The sequence below is a fragment of the Amblyomma maculatum genome, chromosome 1 (genome assembly GCF_055883805.1).
Source record: "Amblyomma maculatum isolate TAMU_Amacu chromosome 1, ASM5588380v1, whole genome shotgun sequence".
Classification (NCBI taxonomy): domain Eukaryota; kingdom Metazoa; phylum Arthropoda; class Arachnida; order Ixodida; family Ixodidae; genus Amblyomma; species Amblyomma maculatum.
In genome coordinates, this window is record NC_139344.1 from 352389539 (window position 1) to 352404803 (window position 15265).

A 15265-nucleotide genomic window follows, 5' to 3' on the forward strand; every position below is an offset into this window, starting at 1 on the left:
CTGCTTCTTCTTCTTCTTCTCCTTCTTCTTCTCCTTTTTCTTCTTCTTTTCCTTTTCTTTTTCTTTTCCGCTTCCTTTTCTTCTTCTTTCCCTTTTCTTCTTCTTTTCCTTTTCTTCTTTTTCTCCTTTTCCTTCTTCTTTTCCTTTTCCTTCTTTTTCTTTTTCTTCTTCTTACACGGTGCCATGGTAGCACGGTGCCACGCCGACGGCTTGAAAATTTAGTGCAGTGCATATTTCGCTACTATAAACTAAAAATAATGTATTAAATAACAATTTCGCTCTCGGCGAAGCGATATGCGAAGGCTTACAAAAATGCCATATTGGACTGATATGAAATCCAGTACTAAGCATTTCAGGAAAGGGGAAGGTATTACCAGAATTGATCAGATATATCTGGTCACATGGGCCCAGTTTCTGATGCGGAATATCTGAAATGGAAAACTTGAGGCCTCTGAAGTGACCCATTGCTGCCATCGCGCCATACACTGACACTGGAGATCCTGGGCGACGTGATTAGTTGTGACGTACTGCTGTGAAATGTTTGAAAGGTTCGCACGGCTATGCACGAAAGAACATGTCATGAAGCGTATTCGTACGTGCCATTCACGTCACGCGAACAAAGGGCAATTTTTGGCGCAATAACACAAGGGACGTCATTGTAGTCCCTGAAGATCGGGAGTGCTTTGCAGAGGGCAGCAAGAAGGAAGGCGTTAAAAGGCCTTTCAACTAGAGTTCGAGAGAAGGGTCATCACGAGGGCACGTAAGGAAGTCGCTAATGGTGTCGTTACGCCTGTCGAAATGGACTGCTTTGAATGGCAAAGACAGTAACGTACGTAGCGGTCGTTAGAAAGATGACCTTGAGCACATTTACTGCAGGCCCGCCTCTTAAGCTTCGAAGGAGAGGAATCACCGCGGCTGTGTCTGGCCAACAACATAATGATTACAACGCAAGCCGGAGGAAGCGCAGCGTCGGAAAACCAAGCATTGACTTTCTTTTCTTGTTTGCTTACTTCACGCTGTATACCTTTCATGCCTGCTGCTTGTGTGCAGAGAGAGTAAAAGAAGGAAATGAAGCCATATAACTACCAGGCACAATTCTCAGCAAGCGGGCAAATATTCTGTCCTTTTTGCTTCGTCTTTGCCTACAGCGGCGCTTTAAAGAACAATATTCTCGAGTGATGCCAGAATTTCACGCTATAACTTTAGCTATCTGATCCTGTAAGTGGCGCACTTCGCTCCAAGCAACCGAAAAAGACGTTTTAATCATTTGAAAGTGAAGTGAGCCACGTGACCCGCTCTTAAATCGCGGGAAGTGCTGGACCTTCGGGAGGGAGAGTGAGAGAGCTTTTTAATGAAAAGAGAATTTAGTCGGGGATTCGCTGACACGCTGTTCTACGTAGGGATGGGAATTGTGTAGAGAATAGTGAATGCAAACTTGTTGACAATAATAGAAATAAAAGTAGTGGGAGATAGAATGCGACCACTAATGCGTACTAAGGTGCATCGTCGACTAATATTAAACACTGAACTGATGAGATGCATAGTCCTACAAATGGGCCAACCTTTTTCCATTCATTTAATCATTTATTCATCCTTCATCTCATAACCTACTGATGCCCTGAGGCAATAAATATCGACTTAAAAAAAAGAAAAGTCCACAGCGTGAAAAACGCGTGAGGGTGACATGCAAGTGCACAAAGTTCGAAGCGTGAAAAATGCCTGAGGGTGACATATGCACCGTGAAACTACAGCTTGTCAAGAAGTGCAGTGCCTTTTAAATATGCAGGCAGAAAGTTCATTGCTTGTCTCCGTTGCCTAGGGCAAGCTCAGTTCAGTTCAGTTCAGTCGTTCAGTCGTGTCCGACTCTTCGTGACCCTATGGACCATATCACGCCACGCTTTCCGGTCTCTCACTATCTTCCTAACATCACATGACTTCATCTGCAGCGCCTCGAGCAGATGAGGAGGAGGTGTACTCACGTGTAATTCTTTCCATTCTTTCGGTAAATTGACGATTTACGAAGCTGACAAACTATAACCCTCACTATACATTTATGGTTCAAACTGAATTTATAGTCTTGCTTCAATGATATCTCCACTTCGTAAGGTATTGAGTTTCACCTTACTTAAAAGAACACGCCTTTGGGGCGAACCGGTAGGTACGGTGTGCAGGAAACTATTTTAATGTTGAAAGTCTCAGAAGGAAGCAGGAGCTTACGATATAGGTCGCGAGGTGCTGGATGTGGTAAGGGGATGCATTTACTTAGGAACGGTTGTGGCACCTAACTGCACAGTGATTGGAACATTCGAAGGTATACTTAAAACTACTTTCAGCCCCGCCGGGGTGGCGCAGTGGTTACGGCGCTCGACTACTGTTCCCAAGGATGCGGGATCGAATCCCGGCCTCGGCGGCTGGCCGCTTTTCAATGGAGGCGAAAAACAAGGCGCCCGTGTGCTGTGCGATTTGAGTGTACGTTAAAGAACCCCAGGTGGTCGAAATTTCCGGATTAACAGGATTGTAGGAGTTTGACACGAGATATTGCATATCTAGTGGTTTTGAACCATAGGTATACGTAGTTTTGTGACAGACGAACGCAGGATGCGTATTCGATGAGACAGGCGTTGAATTTCAAATGGTGTATTCTGATGCTTCAGATCTATAAATCGAACTGCAATCTCTCATGAAGTAAATGCTTTGAGAAGCAATAGCATTCTGACGTGTCATCGCTTTAAGCTAATCAGCGAACAAATGAAGGGAAAATGAGAGGCTCGTTCTGGGATAGAAACGAAGGGAACGAAGATACCCCGATATCAAGGAAAGCTTAGACGATTTTATTTGTCTTAAACAATGTGAAATAATAATGTAATCGCGGAGGTAATCGATCAGAAGGTAGAAAAAGAAACGACCACATGCCACCGGTGCGATCCAGAATCCCCGACCTCCGAGTTTAGCTACCTCTGTTCTACCCACTGGGCGGACGTGGAACGTCCTGCGTTACTATGAAGCACGTGGTTGTTTTGTTTTCTGCTTTCTATCAATTATCGCCATTGTAGTAGTTATAATTCGCATCGATCAACAACAAGAAAATCCTACGTTTACCATGGTGTAAGTGGCTGTATGCACCACTTACAAGTGGTCATTTATGTAAAGTAGCTCTAATACTGGTCTTCTTTGCAACATCCTTAGATAGGTTAAGAAGAAGGAGGAGGACAAAACATTTATTGAGGCAAGGTGTAATCGGGGCTCCCTGGCATCCTGGGTCCCCGCATGGCCCCACCGCACTCAAACGTTCATATTCAATCTGTCCATGACGTTGGCAGCCCGTCGAACTGCAATCTTTTGCTTCGCCGGGTCCTTCAAACGTAGTGTGGTCTCCCAGTCTTCCCGAGTCCGTCCACCGGGGGGAGGAGACGTCGGGCAGGTTAGTAGGATATGGGTCAGTATCGCTTTAGGGTCTTTGGCAAAGAGGGCAGGTTGGCGGGATTGATTGATATTGAGATAATAGGGAGGGAGTGGGGAGGGTCCTCGTTTGCAATCGTCACTAGAGATGCTGTTTCCTTGTGGTAAGGGAGGAGTGTGGTGGTGGGTATTGTTGCCATTCGGCGCGGAAGTGCATGCGGTGAGCTCAGCGAAGGTATGCATGCGCTCCTTCGAGAAATCCCCCCCCCCCCTCCCCCGAGTTTCACCTGTGCCCAGCTTCTTGACCCTCGGGCTAAGGAGTCGGTGGCCTCGTTGCCGGGATTTCCCCAATGCGCAAGTACCCAGATGTGCTCGACTCGTCGGGGGTAGTGGGGGTTTGGTGTGGCTAGCAGACATTTGGCAGAGAGGTGTACCCTGCCTCTGGCGTAATTTAAGATTGCGGTTTTGGAGTCGCTGATGATGTAGTTAGCACTAGAAGGCGGGGACTTATGTGCTTGCACGCTTGAAGCTCCATGTCCCAATTCAAGCCACGCAACGGTAAATGCGGCGAGTTTCGAGAAAGACGGTTCCACGCATGGCGCCCTCTAGAAATTCACGTCGACGCAGAGGCGGCAAAAAGTACCGAAAAAGAAGATAAAGGAAATAATTCAACATTAGGCCTTTGGTGGAAACGGGTGGGCGGGTCGCCATTTAAGCGCATCTCGTCAGAGCATGCGACTTGAGCCGCAAAATAAAACGGTAAAAGCTCTCTCTCTCTCTCTCTCTCTCTCTACGCGGCAGCGCCCCAGTGGTTTGGAGGAAAGTACGACCGGCATATGTGTCAAGCGAGAGAACAATAACAGCTTCATCCCAGCTTAATGCTCTCCCGCAAATTACAGGCTATATGAGAGCGAAGGAGGAGAAGAGAGATTCAGCTGAACAGCTCTAAAGCGGTTAGTTCTTTCTTTGTCTCGGTCTCTCACGTCATCCTCGAGATGTTACCTGGATGCCTTTTGAGTTCAAAAGCGCCAGAAAACAAAAACAGTACTGTCTCGACCACACTTTGCGGCAGCTGTGTCAGGTGAAGGACGCAGACTGAACAGCTCGACATTCAAGGTGCGTACGCCTTTCCATTTTGGTGCATCGGGGATCAGGTATCTTTACTATTTCTCTAAATGGAAGAAACGGGGAGGTGACGAAATAAGTGTTCTTGGCCTTATATTTTGTAATAACGATCATTGATTGCATTAGCATACCTGATCAGATAGAACAACAGTCATAATTTAAACAGGGGCTTCTTCACACGTAATATCCTCATATGCTCGAATAATGTATGTAAACATTTGTATCGTATTGGATTGCTAGGTATGACTGTATTATTTTGTGTTTGAAGTACAACCGAAGGTTCGTAGCGTCTGAATGTGATATTCCGCGTTTCGCGTTCAGTGTAGAATTAATGTTAAAACTAAAGTATGTAATTCAAACCCCACATTGACTGAGGCACCAATTTCCCGCGCCAAGCGAAAATATCGCCAACAAGCCAAGAAAGCTTTTTGTGCTCGTTCTCTGGCATGAAAGGAGATAACATCATGCGTCGTCCCTATTCAATTGCAGAATGCAGACGGAATCGCTTGCTTATTGCCGTTATAGGCCCTATCACTGCCGCTGTATATATGGCCAAAAAGTTGGACCACGGCCACCGATATACCATTCATTGTGCCTGTTTCGACCAATTCTTCCCCTCAAATTCCCTAATCTCAATTCCCCGTTTCAAGAAACTTTGCCAGTGCGAAGAGACACGACATAGGGCCAACGGACCTCACACGTGTAATTCCTCTCGTGAATTCAAGGGGCCTGAAATGAACACTGGCCAGCTAATCCTAAGCTTTCAAGCTCACTTTTCTGTCTTACGCTCGGCTCTAAGCTGGTTTGTTTCTTTATTATTTTTTTTTTCTGAAATGTATTCCCCTGCGCTGACAATCGGTCTACTCTCATCTCCAAATTCCTCTTCTCCCTTTTATCTCAGGCTTGTTCAATTCCCTTGAGTGAGCGAAACATCATCACGGTCAACAATAGCAGCCTGAATACACAACAAACAGGGCAAAGGTCATCCGAATATATTTGCAGTCAAACCGGTCCTGTGCCAACTTACCTTCTCAGATCTCAACTGCCCACCTATCTTTCTCGCATCCTCCGCTACGCTTGCCATTCCTTGAAATCAAGTGCGTTAACTTTAATAAAATTCGGTTATCTTAGCTACATATTACATACTCTGCACATGATCATTTCTTCTTGATAATATGGTATATATAAATCCCATTGGTCTCCTCAGACACTCTGTTCTCTTAGCGTCACTTAACGTTACACCGGTCATCTTCCTTTCCATAGTTCGCTGCGTTGCCCTCAACCTAAGTCGAAGCTTTTTCGTTAGCCTCTACACCTCTGCCCCATTAATGAGTGCTGGTAAGATGTTGCTTTGTAGTTTTCTGTTTAAGGATGCCCGTGAACTGCCATTCATGATTCGAAAGTATTTGACTAATGTTCTCCACTTCATTCACATTCTTCTAGTTATTGCGCTTTCGAAGTTCAGATCGGCGGTCTCTAAATGTGAAGTAGAAGCAGAAACAGCACAATAAAACAGGGACAGAAGAGGAAGACACAAACAACAGGACTGACGCTGACTAACGACTGATTTTTTTAAACAGAACGGCAGAGCTTTAAATAAAGACAAGGCATCACATGACCAAGTGGATAACGAATCGGTACAAGATCAGCAACAAACACACCCGAACATTTATCACAGAAGGCGTGAACAAACACACAGCCCGAAAATCACGGGAATGTGCTGCTTCTCAAAAATCGGATTAATCGTGGAACACAACAGAACAAGAAGTCATATCATATAAAAAGCTCAGGCAAGGAAAAAAATTACCCAACAACAAATAAACAGAAACCCAGCAACAACATCAACAGAATAGGAAGTCATTAAGCACAGAGAAGTAGATTCGAACGATAAGGGTTTCGTGTAGCTGCACATGCCATCCTGTGATTTTTGGTCTGTATGCTTGTTCATGCCTTCTGTTATAAACGTTTGGGTGGGTTTGTTGCTAGTTAAACAATCTTGGGCCGATTCATTCTCTACTTGGTCACGTTATGCCTTGTCTCTATTTAAAGCTCTGCCGTTTTCAATAAAATTTCAGTCGTCAGTCAGCGCCAGTCTTGTCGTTTGTGTCCTCCTCTTCTGTCCATGTATTTTGCGCGCGCTGCTTCTTTTACTTAAGATGATCCCCTCACTAGCTCACACCAAGATTTTGGTCACTAAATGGCCCAAGTAGATGAATTCCTTTACCAGAATTCCAGCGCCTTGCTGCATATGGTAAAATGCATGCTGCTCCTTTCCGATAATGCTGAACAGTATACGTCAGCTGTCTTCGCAATACTCTTGAACCAACCGCTATTTTATTATAACTTGCAGTTCATCCCCCGAGTTACAGAGCAGAGAAATGTCATCAGATAATCGCAACTTACTAAGGTGTTCTTCATAAAGTCTTATTGCCAACTTTTCTCAATCCAGCTGTCTGAATACCTTGCTAATTACAATGAAAAGATCATGTCTTCTTGCTTGATAGATACCCTTTCATATTGTGACTTTATTACTTCGTTAAGTGCTTTCACCAAGGGGTCATCTTCTTACCGATATTTTAATCTACTTTTCTTTTCCAGAGCCTCCTCAGATCGAAAAATCACCACCGACTCAGCCGTCATGAAATACAGCCTGAACCCCTTCGAGCTTTCGCACCAGATCCGCCAAATGGGTGACCCCAGGACGCGGGACTACCCGCTTGTGATGAACCCTCTGTTCGTGTTGACGCTGCTGGCCAGCTACCTGTACTTCGTCAAGGTCGCCGGACCACGCTGGATGAAGAATCGCGAGCCCTTTCGGATTTTAAACATCGTGCGTATCTACAACCTGGCCCTAGTACTAATCAACGTGAGGTTCCTCTATGTAGTGCTGCGGTTCACCTATCTTCCGGGCGGCCACTACAATCTGTGGTGTCAGGGCATAACAGGCTTCACGACCGACGAAATGCGCGAGTTCTACCGCACGGGCTGGATGTTCACCATTTCTCGTTACATGGACCTGCTCGACACCGTGTTCTTCGTGCTCCGCAAGAAGTTCACCCACATCACCCATCTGCACGTCCTACACCACACCATCGTGGTGGTCAACTGCTGGTATTTCACACTCTTCGCGCCCGAAGGCCAGCCCGCCCTGGGGACGTGTCTGAACGTGTTCGTCCATGTCATCATGTACTTTTACTACTTCCTGGCAACCTTTGGTCCTGCTATGCAAAAGTACCTCTGGTGGAAGAAATACCTCACCACCTTGCAGATTGTGCAGTTCGTCATTATCATGATACACATGTCCATACCGTTGTTCGTGGACTGCGGATTTCCGAAGCATCTGATCCTACTGGGCAACGCTCAGACGTTCCTCATACTTTGCTTGTTTGTCAACTTCTACATCAACACGTATCTGAAAAGGCCGGTTCGGCACGGACACAAGGAGAGCATCAGAACTGAGACCGTATTAAACGGGAAGAATGACTGAAGGACACAAGCGTAAAAGCGAAGTGAATTTCGAGAAGGTCGTCCGCGCGTTTCATGCTTTCGGTTCGACTTCGGAGATGGGCTAAGCGTCTTCCAGCTGAAATGCAACGAAGTTTCGGTGGCTACAGCAAAGAAGCCAGGCGTAGCACTAGTCCTCGTGCATTACACTAACTTCGCAGCAGCCTCATTGCTGTTCTGTCCGCCCAGATTTCTACCATTGCATTTTTATAGTATATATCGCTAACATGGGTAATTAGTAATTCTTAACTCGGTAAATGCGATAAGGAACATGTCCATTATATTGATCTTGATTACATTTGGCAAATGGACTCCTTCTATAGCTGCCAAGCCGCTTACTTTTCGCCTTTATAATTACCGCTGTAAAATAACCAAGCGCTGCTGGCCACGCCTGTCGCACAAAAGCATTCCAGGGTAAATTTTTTACGTCCACGGAGCTCCCAGGAGAGGCATGAACTCGGTGGCAAAGACATCTTGTTCAGATTGCGGCATATTATGGGATCTACTCGGACCCACAATGAGCATTTGGTTGAAAGCATTAGGTGGTGAGAACATTAACCGCCAGCTGGCTTTTTTATTCGCTTGTTCGTTCCAGGAAATAAATTAAAGCATCGAAGTTAGTGCGATGCCATCATAAGAGGACCTCAAAGCAAGGAGGAGTCTGGAGCGACATGCGACTTTATTCAGCTGCTTGGGAGAAAGCAATCAAGCGTAACTAAAGAGAGTTTGGGACACACAGCTCTGCGTTGTTGTTTTCTCTCTTTAATGGCCGTTTCTGTCCATCTTGTCTTACAACTATTGCGATTCCTAGAGAAAAAAAAAAAACGAGAAAAGCGAACCGTTTTATGCGAAGCGTATACAGCTTGTTTGGTCGAATTACAGCCTTTGCCGTAACGCAAAAGCTAACCGCATGTGTGGACACCGCATTTGGGCGCGGATCCGTGAGGCAACGCCACATCGCCATACACTTCACTACGGTGGCAAGCCGTTCTTTTTTTGTGCGTGTGTTAACGTCACGAGCTCGAGGCAACAAGTCGGGAGATTTCTAAATCCAAGATTCTCGGCGCGAAATTTGAATTCCACTGCCGGGGAACTATTATAACAGACACCCAGAAGGAGAGAAAATATTATTTCACTGAGAAAAGGAATTGGATGATGGGACGCGCAATCCCCCTACAAAAATTTAATTGTGATGTGGAATTTTCCCGGTTGGAAATTCTTAAAATCGCTAAGGAGGGACAATGTTTATTTTCAAGTATTGTTCAGCAACGAAATAATAAAGAGTGAAAAATATTACACGCAGCATGGCCCCCCCCCCTCTCTCTCTCTCTCTCTCTCTCTCTCTCTCTCTCTATTTAAGTTCTGCAGTCTTTTACAACCTGCAGTTTTGGGCAGAATGCAGTGTCTAATTTCTCCTTCCTTTTTCACATTCTTGATTCTGGTTAACTAAGGTAACCCTTGTGTGTGTGTGTGTTTTTTTTTTTTTTATCTGAATCCTTGCCTCCTGGCTGTGCGTAGCCACTATTTACTTCCGTGGACGATATCCGTGTGATACATATGCCACGTACAATCTCGTTGACTAAGAGTATATTTTCTGAAAAACAGGCGGGCTTGGTAAGCTCACATCAAGCACAAATCTCATGCTTTTGAGATATATTTTTGGTACCATTACAACGAGTAAACGCTTGCTTGTCATTCCAGAACTGACACAAATGTTGCTTCTGAAATTATTCTCTTATTAAGCTGCAGCACTGCCCCCACGACCTCAAATCTTCGACCATCTCCTCACTCTCCCAGTGAGAAACACTTTTCCGGTTTTATTTTAAGCAAAACTTTACCTACGGTGCTGTGCGATGACCAGAACTGTCTGTAGCTTTCGCCCGTAAAACAATAAAATAAAAAATGCACCTATCTGTTCACTTCAACTCATGCTATACAACGCTAATGCGCTGCCTGCACGAATTTCTATATTTGCACGCTTGCAAACAGATGAGCGAGAAATGCTGTAGGGATGACCTAGTGCTATAAGCGTCCATCTCTCTTGAGGAATGGGTCGGGTTCGATCCCCAAGATCTCAGGGTACTTAATTTTTGTGCTATGTACACGCTCTCCCATTGCCTTGTGCTCGGCTTCTTCGGAGTGAAATTATAGTGAAAAGAGACTTTGGCCTACCACTCTCCGTCGGGTCATTGGTGCACCCAAATTCATCCTGTGCGATAAAACTCACTTGTGTTCCTATTTCGATGCCTACGACATTCGATGTTTGATATATGGCAAATGCAGCCGGTGTGCATCTGAGAACTGTTTCACAACGACAAAAAAAATTGCAAGCCCATCTGCAATATGCTATCGCGCCTTACTCCGTCGAAAAAGAAAAAAATATATATATACACTATTATGCTGTCACCATAGATGTGTAGTATTTTTGGCCATGAACCTTTAGTGATAGTAAACTTTTAAAGTACTACAGAATTCTTTGTAGCCGTTGCAGAAAACTACTACATAACTGCGAAAGGTGCTTTGAAAGGTATACATAACTATAAGAGAATGCAAAAATACAAGGAAATCTGTATCTCTTTCAAAACCATAAAACATTTTGTCGTACTCCTGGCATGACCGTGCCGTTTTTTCGACTTGGTTGTGATTGGTGACGAATGGCCATGACCTTGCTTTGTTCTTTTACTTGCCTTATAATCCGTAACAACCCATTATTGTCAGTATTGTCCTCGCAAGGAAAATGGCACGTACATGCATACTCACAACGAAATATTGACCAAGGCTAGGATGGCAGACTCCTTATTGTCACTAAGGTTTCCTCGTTGTTAATGTAAAAGGTACGGGAGAGATGAGGGAGGCGTTTTAATGAATGTCTGGCAGTAAGCGTGACACGCTGCTCCTGATGATGATGAAAAGAAGTGAAACGGGATTCAGTCGCACATAATACTCGTGCGCACCCGCCCGCACGCACACACGCGCACACACACGCGCGCGCGCGCACACATACATACATACATACATACATACATACATACATACATACATACATACATACATACATACATACATACATACATACATACATACATACATACATACATACATACATACATACATACATACATACATACATGCATGCATGCATGCATGCATACATACATACATACATACATACATACATACATACATACATACATACATACATACATACATACATACATACATACATACATACATACATACATACATACATACATACATACATACATACATACATACATACATACATACATACATACAGAGAGATGAGCTTCCAAGTGTATGTGTATCAACCCTGTGTCCTTAAGATTCACTTTCTGCAGCAAACGGCGGTTGCATTGACCTCTGGGAGATTGATTACTAATTCAACTAGGAAAGTGATCCCGACTTGAAAGACGTTGTCTTGAAAACAAAAATTATCGCGAGCATGATGTGCATGAGTACTAAATAACTATTTTAACGAAGAAGCTGTTTTGATCTTGAAATATCATCTTATATAGCGAAGCCCTCGTTATTGTTAGCTTGTCAAAACTGCATATCCCCAAGGGAGTGCAAAACCCTAGCATTTAAGACCAGGTCGAGTTGTTCAAGCGACATTTCTAGAAGGCGCCTCCTATAGGAAGTGAAGCGATGACAGGGCAGCAGTAGCATCAGTAGTTTTGGGCTCAGTAGAGAAAAATCAAAAAGGGATGACTGGCAAGCCAGGCTTGTACATATAAAAATTAAGTTTAGCAACGAAGCCACGGTAATTAACGAAGCCTCTAGATCTGTAGGTCGCCCCTGAATAATCCCAAGGGACTGCAGAACCCTAGCATGTAAAACTAGGTAGAGCTGTTCAAGCAACATTTCTAGAAGCTGCCTCCTATAGGAAGTGAAACGATTACAGAACAGAGGTAACATCCGTAGTTTTGGGCTCAGTATAGATCGAGAAAAAAGGCGAGACTGGCAGGCCAGATTTGTACAGGTAAAAATTATGTTCAGCAACGAAGCCACGGTAATTAATGAAACATCTAGTTCTTTATAGGTCGCCACCATTTGCTGCTCCAAGGGAAAACAAATGGCGGGCGTTATGACAGCAAAGCCGTGTGGCCTAAAAAAAAGTCTTTATGCCAAAGCTCGATGACGAAGTTCGCCTTTAGCAGCCAATTTTGCTTAAAGAATTTGAGGACGCTATAGATGAACTGCCATTAGGTAAAGCACACCCGGACCTGATGGTTTAAGAGCAGCCTTTTATAAACATTTCAAAGCCGCCATAGCACAGATACTGCTGCAAGTTGTTGTAGAGACTAACGAGAAAAAAAACGTATGTCATTGTCCTTCCCTACATCGCATATATTGCGCTGATACGAAACACTGACGACCAAGGAAAACGACTCTTGGTAGGCTCTTATTGCCCGATAAGCCTTACCAACGTGGGCTATAAGATATTCATGAAGATTGTGGCAAAACGTATTCAAGGCGTCATAAATATATATGTTAGTAGCTAGGTAATCATCAAACTTTCGGCATCAAGAGTCGGAGCATCGCCACTAATATACACACAGCGTGTAGTGTGCTAGAATGTTGCGATGCATTAGGCAACAGGGTGGCAATGATGCAGTTAGATCTCGCAAAGGACTTTGATCACGTGTCGCATGATGTTCTTTTCACCTTCCTGGATCATACTAATGTGGGCAGCGTTATAATGGACAACACGCATCATTGTTAATGGAGACCTCACGGAAAGCCTGCACGTGCGTTCGTCAGTCAGAAAGGGATATCCTGTATCGCCCCTGCTGTTCGCAGTATATATCGAGCCACTTTGTCAGGCTATTCTTAATTCTGATCAACCATAACGGGCTTCACGTTACTTTCAGCACAAGTAAAATTCTTGGCGTATGCCAATGATGTGGCTGTGTTTTTCTCAAGTAAAGAGAGCGTCCTTGAAGCTACGGCTGTTGCGGAAAGGTTTTACAAATGCACAGGGGCGCAAATAAATTGGGATAAGAGTTATGGGTTCTGGCATGGAGACTGGGATGAAACGCCCGACTACTACTCCCAACTTCGATGGTGTACTATTCCAACTACGTATCGTGGTGTGCCACTGGAATGTTATAGCAACCCGGAACCATACTGGAATGAAAAGGTGACAATAGCAAAGGAAAAGGCGAATGCTTGGCAAGAGGGACAACTGTCAATGTTCTCCCGAGCCACTGTGTGTAACCTATTTCTTATTTCCAAGATTCGGTTCATCATGAATGTGTTGTGCGCCTCGCGGATCAGTATCCAGAAGATCCACCGGGTGTTTGCTGCTTTCATTTGGGCATCGATATGGGAAAGGACCAGCCGAACAAACTAACTCTTGCCAGTGAAGAAAGGTGGTTTCGGCCTAGCGCATTTATGTATACGACAAATCGTTTCGCGTTTTTGTTTCTTCGTGATCAGAATGATGTATACTTATTCGCACATTTATGCAAATACGTTCATGTAGATTGCTTCCAGGGTTCATCGTATGGTCGCTTCATGAAATGCTTGGTGCCGTTAGATGGTATTTGAGGGAAGTTGTTCTTGCGTACAGAATGTTAGAGGTGCGATTTTCAATACTCCGAAGTCACTAGAAAAAAGCTCTGTAAAGGAGAAGGAGGAAGACGAGGAGGAAAGGCAGGGAGGTTAACCAGTAAAAGCAACCGGTTTGCAACCCTGCACTGGGGGAAGGGGATGAGTGGATATAAAAGTCGTGAGAGAGGGATAGTTGAAGTTAGTACAGTCACATAACAGACACGCCACATCACATCACGTCACAGTCATGTCATAGCAAACTCATATAGTCTTTCGATTAGGCCTGTGCTTCTCATAAAGCTGAGCAGTGCCTGGGAGGCCTTCAACGCAGACGATCGCCGTGGCCAGGGACCTAAAATCTTAAGATCTACTGGAAACAATGCTCCCTGTACCCATGTACCGTTTGCCAAACTGTGGAGGTCCAGGAGCAGTTGTGCTCAAAGGAGTTAACATAATGCCAGTATATCCATCTTTAAAAACCTTCTTTTTTAAATTTCACATCGGCACACTGTCGGTAAAAACATGGATGCAAGATAAAGGCCTCATTGTTCCTTGGTCGACAAATTGCTTTTTTATGCAAAAAACCGGAAGCTATATATCACATGTTTTTATATTACTGGGATGTCATTTCTTTCTGGGATGTGCTTAAACGAACAATAAAGAAAGATTTACCGTTACATCCTTATGGCATTAGATTTCTACCGGTAGAAAAAGGAGACATTCCTTATGATACATTTATGCTCCTTGGCCTCCATAGTTTATGGAAAACAAGAACACAACTCAGCAATGCTGATGTTGTAGTGAGATCTGTACGCGAGCATTTCATTGAAAGTGCTGTACGCCTCAGGGAAGTGTATCTGACACTACCTGAGCAGCCAACATGGCTAAATGTGCTTGATGATTTGGTTGAGCTGAAGAAATTTTAACTTGTGTCAGTGCAAGTGCTGCTGGCACGTTTTATTTTTTGTTGATGTCCTCTGTCCAAATGCAATAATAAAAAAAAAATCTGCGTGGCCTAATGGCTAAGGCATCTGACTTCGGATCAGAAGACTGCAGGTTCGAGTCCTGTCGCGGACGTGCTAATTTTCATTTTCAGCGATGTGTCCCTTCTTTCCCATCGATGTAAATGGCCCAGCCTTCAAAATTCAGAGCAGCATCAAGCCAAGCCACGAGGACAGCGACACAAGGTACGTGGGGCGCACAAAGAGCGTTGCTTCCCGCATTTTCATTTTGAATGCAGGCTGCGAACGTTAGCGTATTGTTTTACACATTAGGAAGGTAGGGCGGAACAAATTCGTCCGCGTGGCCTAGACACAAGCGGAATTATGAGAAGCGCTTCACGACCCGCGGAGTGGTAGGGAGAACGACGAAGACGCCATACCGTGTGGATAGCGTTTCACGATGCTCTCCGCTACGAAGGTTCAATTGGCCTCTGGCCGAAATACTGCTCAGGTTAATTCCAGCAGTAATAATTACCATGTTGTCCTTCCCCGTTTCCCAACTGATAAGCTTGTCGTCGACTCTGTTTTTCTATATGCTGACCTCGCCGGCCGCCCCTACCGTGCCCAAGACATCAGACGCCCTTCGGAACGTAGTGGATTTGGAAGAAATAAGCGCTATCGGACAATTTCAAATGTCGCATGTCTGAATGGTTACATGTAAA

The 15265-nt window shown here is 44.6% G+C and overlaps 1 non-coding gene and 1 pseudogene across 1 annotated transcript; both read left to right on the top strand.

Moving 5' to 3' along the window:
* Window positions 1–7162: 7162 nt before the first annotated feature.
* On the top strand, window positions 7163–8011 carry LOC146207779 (very long chain fatty acid elongase AAEL008004 pseudogene; annotated as a pseudogene).
* Window positions 8012–14606: 6595 nt separating this feature from the next.
* On the top strand, window positions 14607–14679 carry TRNAR-UCG (transfer RNA arginine (anticodon UCG)). Its single transcript has one exon. It is a non-coding gene; the product is annotated as a tRNA-Arg (tRNA).
* Window positions 14680–15265: the final 586 nt, after the last annotated feature.